The sequence below is a fragment of the Carlito syrichta genome, unplaced genomic scaffold (genome assembly GCF_000164805.1).
Source record: "Carlito syrichta isolate Samal-C Ts95f unplaced genomic scaffold, Tarsius_syrichta-2.0.1 Scaffold311616, whole genome shotgun sequence".
NCBI classification, from domain to species: Eukaryota; Metazoa; Chordata; class Mammalia; order Primates; family Tarsiidae; genus Carlito; species Carlito syrichta.
In genome coordinates this window covers 52,895-66,317 of record NW_007255712.1, presented here as the reverse complement: position 1 = coordinate 66,317, position 13,423 = coordinate 52,895, and positions in this window count along the sequence as shown.

Genomic DNA, 13,423 nt, shown 5'->3' with positions numbered 1-13,423 from the left:
ATGTATCTATATATTATATAAAAATATAAGTTATCTCTAGCTGGGAGAGTAATAGTTATCTCTTACTAGTCAAGATATTATATACTCTCATTTTTATTTTATTTTATTGTATGATGTCTTCTATATGTTTGTAAAAATTATGAATTTTCCATTATCCAAGTCTGTAGACTAGTATCTACAAATACTGAAGTACGATGCTAAACAGAGCCTTAAATGACTTGTGAATATATCCTTTACAGACTTTTTATCTCACAAGCTGCAGTCGAATTGCTAGTACCTAAATTCATTCCTTCTAAGTCTTGGCTTCATGCTGTTTTCATTATGTGTATCTACATACATGTTGTAAGACCAACAGCATGAGATGCTGCCAAGGAAGGAAGCAAGGGACTTTTCCTGTGGAGTCAGTAGTAGGTAGTTTGGTGCTTGGAAGAGGAAAAATGTCTTTAAAAATAGAATAAAGGAGGAAGTAAACATTTTTGAAGTTATAGGTACTGATTTCAGAGTTGTGTGATCCAACCTGTGCCCAAACTGAGTTAATTGTTGATGCAGTTTCACTTAGGTTTCAGAGTAAAGTTAGTGTACCTAATAATGCTGGGCCCCCTATCCATACTCTGAATATTACCACTGTGGCTGGAATGAAGTTTCCCACAGTGTGCAGGCATTATTTAGGAAAGAGGCCAGCAAGAACTCTCCATTGAACCAGCAATGTTGCTTTTAAACAAGTTCATAAGTAACCATACAAGTCCTGATGTGAGGTACTAATAGGATTTCTTCTGATTATGTTAATGAAAAAAAATATATATACATTAGTCCTTTACTTCATAACTTTTGTGTATGTAATAGTAATATTTGATTATGAACATATGGAACTCTATACATTTGGAGGGTAGGAATAACATTTTTGATTTTGAAATTAATATTTTAATTTTCTGGCTATAAAAATATATCCCCAATATAGAAAATTTGGGATATTTAACCGCATATTAAGAATCACTTCTGGTCAGGCCATCCATAGATCTAAACATGTTCAATAATTTATATTCTTATTAAATAATTTTTATTAGTGGACTGATTTGCTTCCAGCTAGTTTCCTTCCTTTTTCCTCCTCTCCTTTTCTTTTTTCTTCTCTCTTTTCTTTTTTTCTTCCTTACCTCCCTCTCTTCCTTCTTTTCTTTCACTTTGCTTTCTTCTTTCTTTCTGTTTTTCTCTTTGTCTCTTTTACATTTATTCATTTCTATGTACCTGCTGATTTATTAGCCATCTAGTTTTCTATCTTTTTTTTTTTTTTTTTTGAGTTGGAGTCTCACTCTGTCGCCCAGGCTGGAGTGCAGTGGCACACTCATGGTCACCCCAGCTTCGACCTGCTGGGCTCTGGTGATTCTTCTCCCTCAGCCTTCCAAGTAGCTGGAACTACAGGTGTGCACTACCACGCCCCGCTAATTTTTTATTTATTGTAGAGATGAGGTCTCGCCAAGTTGCCCAGGTGGGTCTTGAACCCTCAGGCTCAGGCAATCCACTCACCTAACTCTCCCAAAGCGCTGGGATTACAGGCTGAGCCACCAAACCTGGCCTAGTTTTCTATCTTTCGACAAATTTATAATTAATATCATATTGCATATGAAACATCCAACTTTGCTTGCCTTTGAAAAATTAATTTCATATTATGCACATTTTCAATATAGTAAAATCCTAGTTATAAGCAAAATTTGGAATGGTTTTATGAAATTCCACAAGAAGTGCTTGATTAAATTATATCATCAGCCTGTAATCCCGCACCTTTGGGAGGCTGAGGTGAGTGGATTGCCTGAGCCCGCGGGTTCGAGACCCCGCCTGGGCAGCGAGACCTCATCTCTACAATAAATCAAAAAATCAGCCGGGCGTGGTAGCGCATGCCTGTAATTCCGGCTACTCGGAAGGCTGAGGTGGAAGGATCACCGGAGCCCAACAGGTCAAGGCTGCGGTGGCCGGGAGTGGCCACTGCACTCCAGTCTGGGTGACAGAGTAAGACTCCAACTCAAAAAAAAACCAAAAAAACAATTAGATCATTAATGTCACCCTGAAATCCTTCTTTACGCATCTAATATTTTTAAACTGCTTTTCTTTATTGTTGCCATAGAACAATGCCAGAAGTTTTCTGTCCATCAAATGTTTTTGCACACATTAACAAAGTATTTAGAATTTATAGATTAATTTTCTATATACACTTAGAAATATTACCTGAACATATCATTTAATTTAGTTTGTGTGTTCGTGTGTGTTAATAAACGTTCAGGTATTCTAAGAGTCATTTCTTTCAAGGAAACAGATTATGCTTTTAAGAAATTGTAAAGATCAATATAACATATAGCTAATTTTATTATTTTTATAGCTTTTTTCTAAAACAAACAAAAAACTGTATTATAAATATATGAGTTCAGTAGAATTATTTTGAAAAGCAATCTGCTAATATAACTACATATCTCATATATCTCATATTTTCATTTGCCAAGTAAAAGTTGTTATGTTATCAGAAACATCACCTCTGAGTTCTTAAGCACAAAATAAATACTATAGCCATAGGTTATTTCTAAACTAAGGCCAAAATAAAGGTTTTTAAGCAGAAAATTGGTGCTCTAAAGTCACATATCTAAAAACAAAAGCTGTTGAGTCACCACACAGAGCCATAATAGTCATGTCTGGGAAATTCTAGACATTTTGTAGCTATTTTCTGGAGTTCAGAGTAATCAATCCAAGCAATCTCACTTGCTGAATCTACTGTACAATGGTTGTGCCTTAATTTTTTCCTTTATTTTTCCATCTCTGACTCAAGATTAAAAAGTACCAGACCGTGAAAGAATGCTACAGTGTTAGAGTTCATATTGCAGTAATTTCTCTTTTCTGTACTGTGAATTTTCTTCCCTTTCCTTCTTGCTTTCTTTTCTTTTTTTTTATAAATGAGTCTGAATCAGTTATAGCTGCATAAAGATTAGACCACTGATATGAACACCAAGAAAACTGTGATTTAGTAAAATAATAATGTGTTAAACTTGGGTGGCACTTTTCCCCAGAACCTTTCTTGAACATTAATAATCCTCAGACTTCACCATCAGGCAGTGAAATTTGACAAAGCAGCAAAATGATATGCTGAGAATTGTCAAACTTATTAAGGGACAAAATGAAAACAGAAGCAGACGCTTTTCAAAAATAAACCACAATTTTGTACTGGTATCTGCCTGTCTTATTTTACAGACAGACCATCCCAGCTAAGCAGAGAGCTTGTTTATTGGCAGATTTATGTATGGGGAATAAAGGCAGGAAGGTCATATAATACTATTTCCTGTGCTCTGATATAAATATCTATAAGAAGGAGCAGCCAATTTTTCAGGGGTCAATAGTCTCCTAATTAATTTACTTTTATTATGTTTTTAATGGGACATAAAGTTTGGGTCGTATTTTAAAAGACCCCTTTCTCCACCAGAGCAGCATTGACTGCATACTCCATTATCCCTCTGGGAAAATAAGTTCTGATATGGTGAAACTGAATTTCAGGAACACATCCCGGAACTTAGATCTCTTGGTGAAACACAACAAAAATTTTAAAGATTTAGATATTCCTTTTGTGACTCATTATGAGTGTTTTTTTTTTTTCCTAAGTTGCATTGTGTTTCTCTTCTCTCTCCTCCACTCAATGCCCTCTCCTAAAGAGCACACAGAACATACCTATATTTGAGCAAGTTGAGTTTTTTTTTTTTTCTTATTGTAGCAAGGAAGAAGACACACCATGGGTGTTATGGACAACTTAGGCTATCTGAGTTTTCTTTCATTAATTTTGGGAAGGATTCAGGGAAGTAGGGTCGACTCTGGATTGGGTGCTATCACAAAGTTGAGACAATACTGTGGCTGAGTTTTACTTAAAAGAAGGATAAATGAGAGCAAGTCTAACACAGGATTTGGTGAGGATGTATTAGCCAGGTGAAGGGAATATTTAGTCATTTATCTTATTTGAACAATGTTTATGTTTTGCCTGTGTACAGACATTATTATGAAGTGATCTTATCTTTGTCTGTCTGGATCGCAGAGTAGCTTTGTCTGATACTAATATTTTGTGAGACTGTTTATGTCCGGTAGAACACCGAAATCTAGTTATTAGAGTCAGGATCCCAAATAGTAACTCCAAGATTTAACCATTGCTACTACCAGGTCAACTCCTAGAATTCAAGGGCTGCCATTTTCTTCATCACATTATCCCTACACAATCCTAGGCCTGCATCTCACATCTTATGGAGAAGATATCTTAGAAAACTAAGCAGGTATTAGGTGAGGATAAAAGAAGGCACAGAAAGGAAATGGCTTAAATTACACTCAGTATGAACTAAAGAAGGCATCAGGTTTCAGAAATAGCCCAGCCAATTTTAACAACATAAGAGACATATATACAATGGAATATTATGCAGCCATAAAGAAGGACAAACATATGGACTTTTCATTTGATTTGAAGTCAACTTGGATGGATTTAGAGTCGATCATGCTCAGTGATCTATCACAGAAACAAAGAACAGAGTACCATATGTTCTCACTCATAAGCAGTCCTTGAACAATTATAATACTATAAGAAAGGAATTGGCAATAGTGGGAACCTGACAGGGGAGTGGGGGTGGTATTGGCAGTTGAGAAAAACTGCTAGGGGAGGGAGAGACATACTTCATCAACAAGGGTACCTGCATAATCAATGTTTGTATACCTAACCCTGAATTGTACCCCACATCTTTATAATGAAAAATAAAATAAAACAAGAAAACATTCGATGATCTTAAGAAAAATAGACTATGAATGTATTTGAGTTAAAAGCCAAATATGGTCATGAACAACATGCATTTGACTTCAAATCAAATAAAAAGAGGGAACGCAAGTGGGAAGGAGAGAGAGGGTGAGAGAGGGGACAGAAGGAGAAAGAGAGAGAGAGGGAGAGAGAGAGAGAGAATAAGTGAATTTATCTAGGAAATAAGCTAGATAGGATTCAGAGAACCTTGTCACATGAAGATTTTTTTCACAGGAATTAAGAAGTCCAGTGTATAAGAAGTCCAGTGTAATTCTCATCTGTACCTAGAGCTTGTCATAATGCAGAAATACATGTATTTCACTGGTGCAACATGACATTTGGACTCAGTAGTCAGATGACAATTTTCTATATGCTTAAACATTTATATTTGCTCATTCCTTTATGCATTTGTCCATCAATTTATTTATTTCTATTTCACAAGTAGAGTGGATATCGAATGAAGCAATCAAATATGTTTCCTACCTTTTCAGAGCTTATGTTTCATTTGGAAAATACATATCTTAAAAGGAATTTGAAAAACATTTTTAAAAGGATTAATTGCTGATATGGGCTGTTGTGGGCCTCCCACATCAGAACTTCATAGTAGCCAGCAAAATGAGAACGAAGAAAATTGATTTAGGGAAAATAGAAACCTAAATTATAAATTATTTAAAAGAACCTCCCAAGGAGAGGAAATTCATTTGAGACTTGATAAGAGGAGGAACCTACAGACCAGTGCAGAGGACAGAATGCCACAGTAATGAAAAGGGTTTGGATATAATCTTATAGTTTCTATTTTTCCTTGTCCCACCAAGTTAAGCAGAACAACATCAGAAAACCAAGTGAGCAGATAATAATGGGTGATGATAACCACCCTCCATTCACACACACACTCCTATAAACCAATACTCAAGTACTATAATAAGAAAATAATAACAGCTGTTATAAAATAATAGAGAAAGTTCAAGGAGTTTTGATGGGGAAGTCGTCAGATTAATGTTGGGAAGTAACAGCCAATAGGAGTGGTTCTGTATTCTCTCTTTTTTTTTTTTTTTTGAGTTGGAGTCTTACTCTGTCGCCCAGACTGGAGTGCAGTGGCCGCTCCCAGCCACGGCAGCCTCCACCTGCTGGGCTCCGGTGATCCTTCCCCCTCAGCCTTCCGAGTAGCCGGAATTACAGGCGCGTGCTACCACGCCAGGCTGATTTTTTTATTTATTGTCGAGATGAGGTCTCGCTGCCCAGGCGGGTCTCGAACCCGCGAGCTCAGGCAATCCACTCACCTCAGCCTCCCAAAGGCGCGGGATTACAGGCTGAGCCACCGAGCCCGGCGATTCTGTATTCTAAGTAATGCCCATACACACAGGCACTCACTTAACCTCACCAGCAAGTGCAAAAGTTAGTTCCAAAGGTTTGAAATTACCTTCTAGTATATATTTCCAACCAAAGTGCCTGAAAGCCTTGGGGGAATAGAAATTCATGGGCAGAAAATAATCACAATCATAACTAAGTAATAACCGTTCAATTTGAACGAGTACAATGAGAATTAATAGAAGAAAGGGAAAGGTCAAATAATTTAATATCTGACCAATAATATTGGAGAGATAGGAATTATATGGAACAAAGAACATGAATAAAGAACTATGAAGCTGAATGAATAAAGAACAAGAAGAGATAAGGAATCATGTAATACGCTAGAATATCAAGGTGAGGAACTCTTCAAAGTAATTAACTATATACATAAATGAATGAAATCACCAGGAAGGTGAAGTAGAATGAAGATATACAAAAAATAAAATATGGAGACAAAAAAAACCCCAGAAATTTACATATTAATGTCTATGTAATTGAAATTTAAAAACAGTAAATAGACCATTGAAATTGAATAGTGGAAACAGAGAAAAATCAATGTGTATATGAGAATATTAAATGGTAAAGGCAGGAAAATATGGATGACCTTAATAGATATTATTGGGATATTTTATACTATTAATATGTGGAAAATAACGAAGCTGGATTTTTCCTTTTACCAAATACACAGGTAAGCTCACAGTGAAATAAATGTATTTCTGTATGATGAATGAAGTATGACTCATTCAACTTTCCTAAAAGTACAAAAGTAGAGGAAAAAGTAAGTAGTCACAAAAACTGTATAATTTTATTTGGTGCTTTGCAAACACTAAAAAGCTATGCACACGTATTTAAGTCTCCTGGTAATTTTTAGAATCATAGTTACTCTACAAACACTTGTCCCAACAACCTAAGGACTTTAATTTGATTGCTATTTTTATCAGTTATGTATAAAACCATGATATCATAAGAAAGATTCACATGTAGAAATAAAAACAAACAAACTGGACCTTAATAGTTTCCACTAATATTTTTCTCCTAAATATTAATTGTTTTTATTGTTTTCGTTTCTGAAAGATTTACATAATGTCATTTTGTAATATTTACATAAAAATAACTTTAAAAAATAACTTACGAAACATATAGTATTTTATATACTATTTTTTATTTAGCCTCAGTTCTCAGAAAAAATAGAACAATTAATAATCATCAGTATATATTTAAGGATAAATTACTTGATATCAAATTGTATTCTTATAAGATAAATTCATAATATTGCTACCTTAAATTTTCCACAATTAGCACCTATTTCCTTGGCGAGGATACATCAAATTTTTCTGCAACTGAATGTACAAAGGAAATTCATTAAAGAAAAATAATTGTTTTAGAAAACTAACCAAAACTTACATTATATAATTTTTCACTTCTTCCTTTCTCTCTAATGCATTATATCTAAGCACAAAATAAAGTCATATATAGCATTACCACTAAACATCATATTGTTAATAACTAGGCAAAATTTGGGAAAATAATAACATTTTTGTTCCAAAGATCTTTGGATATTTGTCTCAATTAAATCTTTGCATTTATCTTTCCATCAACAATTTTTTAAATGTTGCTTTCACAATTTTGATTTCTTTTAAACAAAACGAAGCAAAAATTATAATAGTATTAGAGTAAATGTATTGTCATTTTAAGATATTTTTAGGACATAGAATTTTCAAGAAATACACTCAAAATATTGCACTGGGGTAATGTTTTCTTTTCTATTTGATCTTAACTTCAGAAACATTTTATTCTACTGTGCTTCAGGTATATTTATTCCAATGAGGCTTACATTTACATTTACTTTATTAAGCTAGGGAATCCTGCTAACTGCTAATTGCAGTGCAGAATTCCAGGGAACTATCATGTACTGCACACTCATTGATCAGAATTCTATACCTATTCTTCTATTCAAAAGGGTCTCTTTTAAAGGTGTGTCCAGTTTTAAAGGAAAGATTTTTATTAGTTTCTCAATAGTATGTCTTATTCACCTTGTATTCTAGACACTAAGCTCTCACAAGACAGAGATAATGTTCCAAAGACAGACTCTTACATAAAAGATTGATTATTGGAGAATATCAAAATGTTTTGATAGTAATATTTCTATCTTAAAACAAATGTATGTTTCAAAAAGCACTTGTAGAATCTTTTTCTTACTTAACATCTTAGTTATTAAAAAACATACATAATCTGAATCTCAAAGTCAGTATTTCATAAGGGTTAGATGGATATACATGAATTAGTTTTGTTTGGTAAAAGAGAAATAAAAGGACAGCGTGGTTAACAGACTCAATAAGAATATCAAAGATCAGTTTTTAAGCAATCACATTTGTAAATTTTAGTTATTGTCATTTGTCAATAATGAAAATCAAATATTTTGAACAAATATGTACTTAAAATGAGAAGTGTGTCTTTAAAAGTACTTATATCCTCTAAAACATCCAGTAAAGTTCAAGTATAAAGTCTATTGTAAAGTTTTGGCCTTAATACATTTCCACTATGAGATTAAGGAAAGTCGAAAATTATAACCAAGCCCTTCTCTAATAATTTCTAACTTCTGTTCATCTTTCTTCATTTGACTATTGCCACCATTGATGATAAGGGAAAATTCAGGGAATTTTTACAGTAGGCAACTATCCATATATTGTAATCCAGTCACAATGTTTCATGCAGAACAGACAGAAGGGGCCCGGAGCCAGAAAATTCTGACATTTAAAAGGTCCTGACACTATCCAGAGACTCATACCCAATTACAAGACAAGGATAGTTCACTCCTACAACAGAGCTATTGTGCAGCTGTGCAGCATATCTCTGTTTCTGATTATTTCCTCTTTCTTTATGACAGCATGACTGGTAAGGTCAAAAGTTTGCCATTAGTTTTTCACCCTACACTTTGAAATTGACTCTTTTTCAGTTAGTTACTATGATTATTCATTACAAGTTTTCTATATTATTGAAAAGCCACGCCCCTCAATTAAAAATAATTTAAGAAACTAATTAAACTGTGCCTACTATATCTCACATTGTTTTCATTCAATTTAAAAATTTATACATTTCTTTTTGTATTTGTACGGCTACCATCTTAAACTGGATTCCTAGAAATATGCCTCTGATTTCTTCCAACCTGGGCTCTTAAGATTATTAATAGAATGACATTTATTTGTTCTCTAGATTATTAGTAGTATATATTTTTTTATCTATATATGGGACACTCGGTGAGTACTGAATTCAGATGATGCATCTAATTAGAGAAACTCGACTACAAAAATTATAAGTAAAAGAAATTTACTTGAACTAGCCAGGACCTAAATGGAATACAAAATAAGGATGCAGATCTACCCTAGAAATCTCAGGGAAGAAAGCCCAGACCTCAGGACTGAATTAGGTTATGACCTCACAAGAATATTTCTAGGACCTCTTACTTAATACTGCAATTTGGACTCAGACCCTGGTTTTGTGAGCTACAGTCTAGTGCTTATTCCAGCAAAAAACTAGAAGTAATCTAAAAGGGATCACAAGTCTCATGGACATTGCATATAACTGAAATATATATCTCCTCAATAGCCCATTTATTTTTTTTCTTTTTGGATTAAGCTCTTTTGCAAAGATATGCACTCATATCAAGAAACCCATAAGGACAATGGCAGATTTAATGTTCTTAAATAGCAATTACAATGAGCATTTGTGGACCTTTCCTGAATGCATTTGTACTGAAGGCATAAAGAATATGCTATCCCCAAATATGTCACTCTGGCATATTGACTATTTTGAGTTAAAAGCACTTGAAAACAGCAGGTGCAAGAAGATCACTCTAAACTTCATGCTGTTTCTTAAAACTACAAGATGAAATTCCTGTGTCAAAAAAAGTCTTTTCCTTTTTTACTAGAAGGAAAGTATTCTTATGATCAAATCCAGGAAGTTGAGGCCCAGGGAAATTTGTACAAACCTTTTTACACTAACTTTTCTTCATAGCCACTTCTACATTCAATTAACACCCTGTCCCAAGTCTCTTTGCCTTTTTTCAATTTTATAATTTACTGCTCTTTGTGCATTTCAACGAGTGTATTCAACTTTGCATCTTTGAGTCTTTATGTCCGTATGAGGGCTTCCGTGCCACATAAATTTGTGTTTTTCTGTGGCTGATCTTTATGATCTTTATCCCAAGAAGGTAAAGGTGAAAATTTGCCTCTTCTACTGTACCTACTGGTACAAGTGCATTTTAAGTAGTAAAACAGTTATAGATATCACAGTTCCTTACATGAGTGTTATATGAAGCAATACATGTGTGTCTAAGAGGAGAAGCACAAACACTAAACCCACACATATCCACACACTCACAGTGTTCTGCTGTCCCTTGTATAGAGCACTGGTTCAGGAACAGACTAAAATGCTAAATACTTAAGGCTGTAGAAAAATGACGGATCATTTTGTTAACCAGCACTCCTTTGCATTAGGCAAGCAAATTTTCTGCATAATGCTGTGGGCTGAAGACATTTCTCCTTTGGAGTGCCTAATGGATTCCTGTTCTATAACATGCACTGAGTTAGTGGTAACTCTATAATGACTATATTGCAAACATTGCATTGTTTGAATAGAAATCTACTTAGTTGATAATCCCGTTCAAGAAAATTCTAACAAATGAAATTTCTGTTGAGCATTTCAAATGGTGTATCATCTTTTTCTGGTGACTCCTTAATATGAAAGCTTGAATAATTTGCCACTAAAGATAACTTCAGAAAAAATAGGGACCCCAAGTCTTAGGGAAATTTTGGAAGATTGGATGCTACTTTCACTTATTTCTACTTGCTACAGGAAATCCATAGTAATAACAAAAAGCATAAATTTTAATTATCCTTCCTAATTTTATCTGGTAAGAATAAATGTTCTTCTCTTCGGTAATGAGATGTTCTCTCTTTTAATTTATTACTTTATGCTATATACTTTACAATATACTTTGTTTTAATTCACTCTTTCTCATCACCTTTTAGATTTTTAAGGTCAAGAATGAAACTTAATTTTCTTTGTAACTGCTGCAGTACCTAATTCACCCTGGGTGCTCAGCAAACTGTTCAGCTGCAGATTTCACGGATCGTCACCCAGAACCCAGATTGATCTGCTATTACAACAACAAAGGGGAGGGAACAGTGGAACAGAACTTGTCAGCTGAGGCAGACACAGAATTTATGGATCATAGAAGGGTGCCCCCTATAGGACTATGGTAAACTGTTGGTAGCAAGGATTATACAGACCTGGAAGAAGTAGAGGAGGGCAGAGTATGATCCAAACAGGTTGCTATTTTGGAAGCAAAAGCATTTTACTTGGAAAGGGAAAAAAGTATAGAGTCTGCTATTTGTTTATTTTGTGAAAAAAATGTAATGTTGAGTGAACTTGCAAATAATATAATCTCTAGGTTACACTCAACAATTATTTTACATGTGACCTTATGGATGCCTTAATATAAGGGCTAAAATAACATAAAATTGTAAACAATGAACAGTCAGTAGGCTTTGCCTATATGTGACAAGATAGAATGTTGATGAGGAAGAAGAATAAACAGCCAAGACCAAAGATTTCTAAATAGATTTTGAGAAGATTACGCATGTAGTATATTTGCATATTTCTTAGAAAATGACACAGTTTAGTTAGCTCTGTCTGCAGCTTTGCTTACAATCTGTCTAATGTGTGCTTGCTTCTTTTTTTTACTGTAAAGTCAATTTTCTTCTTGTTTAGAAAGTTGGCTAAAAGAACAGAGAATTTCAGATACACAGGGTGCACTGAAAATGAGGTTTATTAACTTTACATTTTCTCACTAGAAAGCCTTTCTACTGTTATGAAAAGAATAAAATCTAATACATAACTTTGGAAGCATTTTTCATAACCCTTCACCATGATCTCTTCATTTGTCTCAAGAGGAAATTGAGTTTTGTATTGGAAAAATGTTACTGGAATATATCCAATTTCTATATTTTCTATGCTTTGATTCAGAAATGTAAGAATATGTAATTATTCACAGAAACTAATATAGCTCATATATGTATGCTTAAAAATGTCAAACCATTTAATTTTTTAATCACAAATCATGAGTCATAGAACTCAAAGCATGAATAAAGGAAAGTGTAGACATTGGTACAACTAAAAAAATCCATCTAATTAAAAATAATTATAATACTTTTCAAATGCCTCCAGATAGGTAAATTTCTATCTTATCAATGGACTTAGGTACAGTGAACTTCCATATTTCTTATTCTGCTTATAAATCAGATGTATTATATGTAGTTTATATATGAACAAGAAAGGATGAATGCAATACTAGACCTTGGTTCTCTAATGTGTGAACCTCATTACCTAAAGAGCATTGTTTTCCAAAATGCAGACAAGTGATGTTTTTAGGTTTTTTGTTTTGTTTCATTTGAAAATAAAAATGTGTCATTAAGAAAGTTCATGAAAAATTAATTTAAAAATCTCCATAGATAATGTTACTCAAAAGATGCTAAATTTATTTTAGCAAAGTAAGAGTCAATTTAACTATTTTTTTCTATTTGTCTCATCGGATTCTTTCTTCCTTTCCTGTCTTCTTTTGAGATAATCAAGTACAGATAGTCTCCCACTTAAATGGTTCAATTTACCATTTTTTTTTGTTTTACAATGGTGCAAAAGTGATACAACCATTCTGTTTTTCACTTTCAATGCAGTGTTCAATATATTACATGAGACATTTAACCTTTTATTATAAAATAGGCTTTGTGTTAGATGATTTTACTCAATTGTAGACTAATGTAAATGTTCTGAGCACATTTAAGGTAGACTAGGCTAAGGTGTGATGTTCTGTAGTTTAGGAATATTAAACGCATTTTCAACTTACGATACTTTTAACTTACAGTGATTATTTATCACCATGTAACCAAGGAGCATCTGTATTTTTTTTTGCATGCCATGCTATTACCTCAATTGATTTTTTTTAGTTATTCCTCTTTGCATTATTTTATTTTAAAGTTGCTCTAGAAATTGCAATTTATCACAGTCAACATTAGTGAATATTGTATTACTTCACAAATATTTTAAACACTTTACAATTGATTAATTCAATTTATTTCTTTACATACACTTATGCTATTGCACACATATTATAAATTCCACCTTACACTGCTATTGCTTAGCTTTAAATCATCAATAATATGTTAATTAATTTAAAAATACTCTTTTGTATTTATTCACATATTTATGGTTTCCATT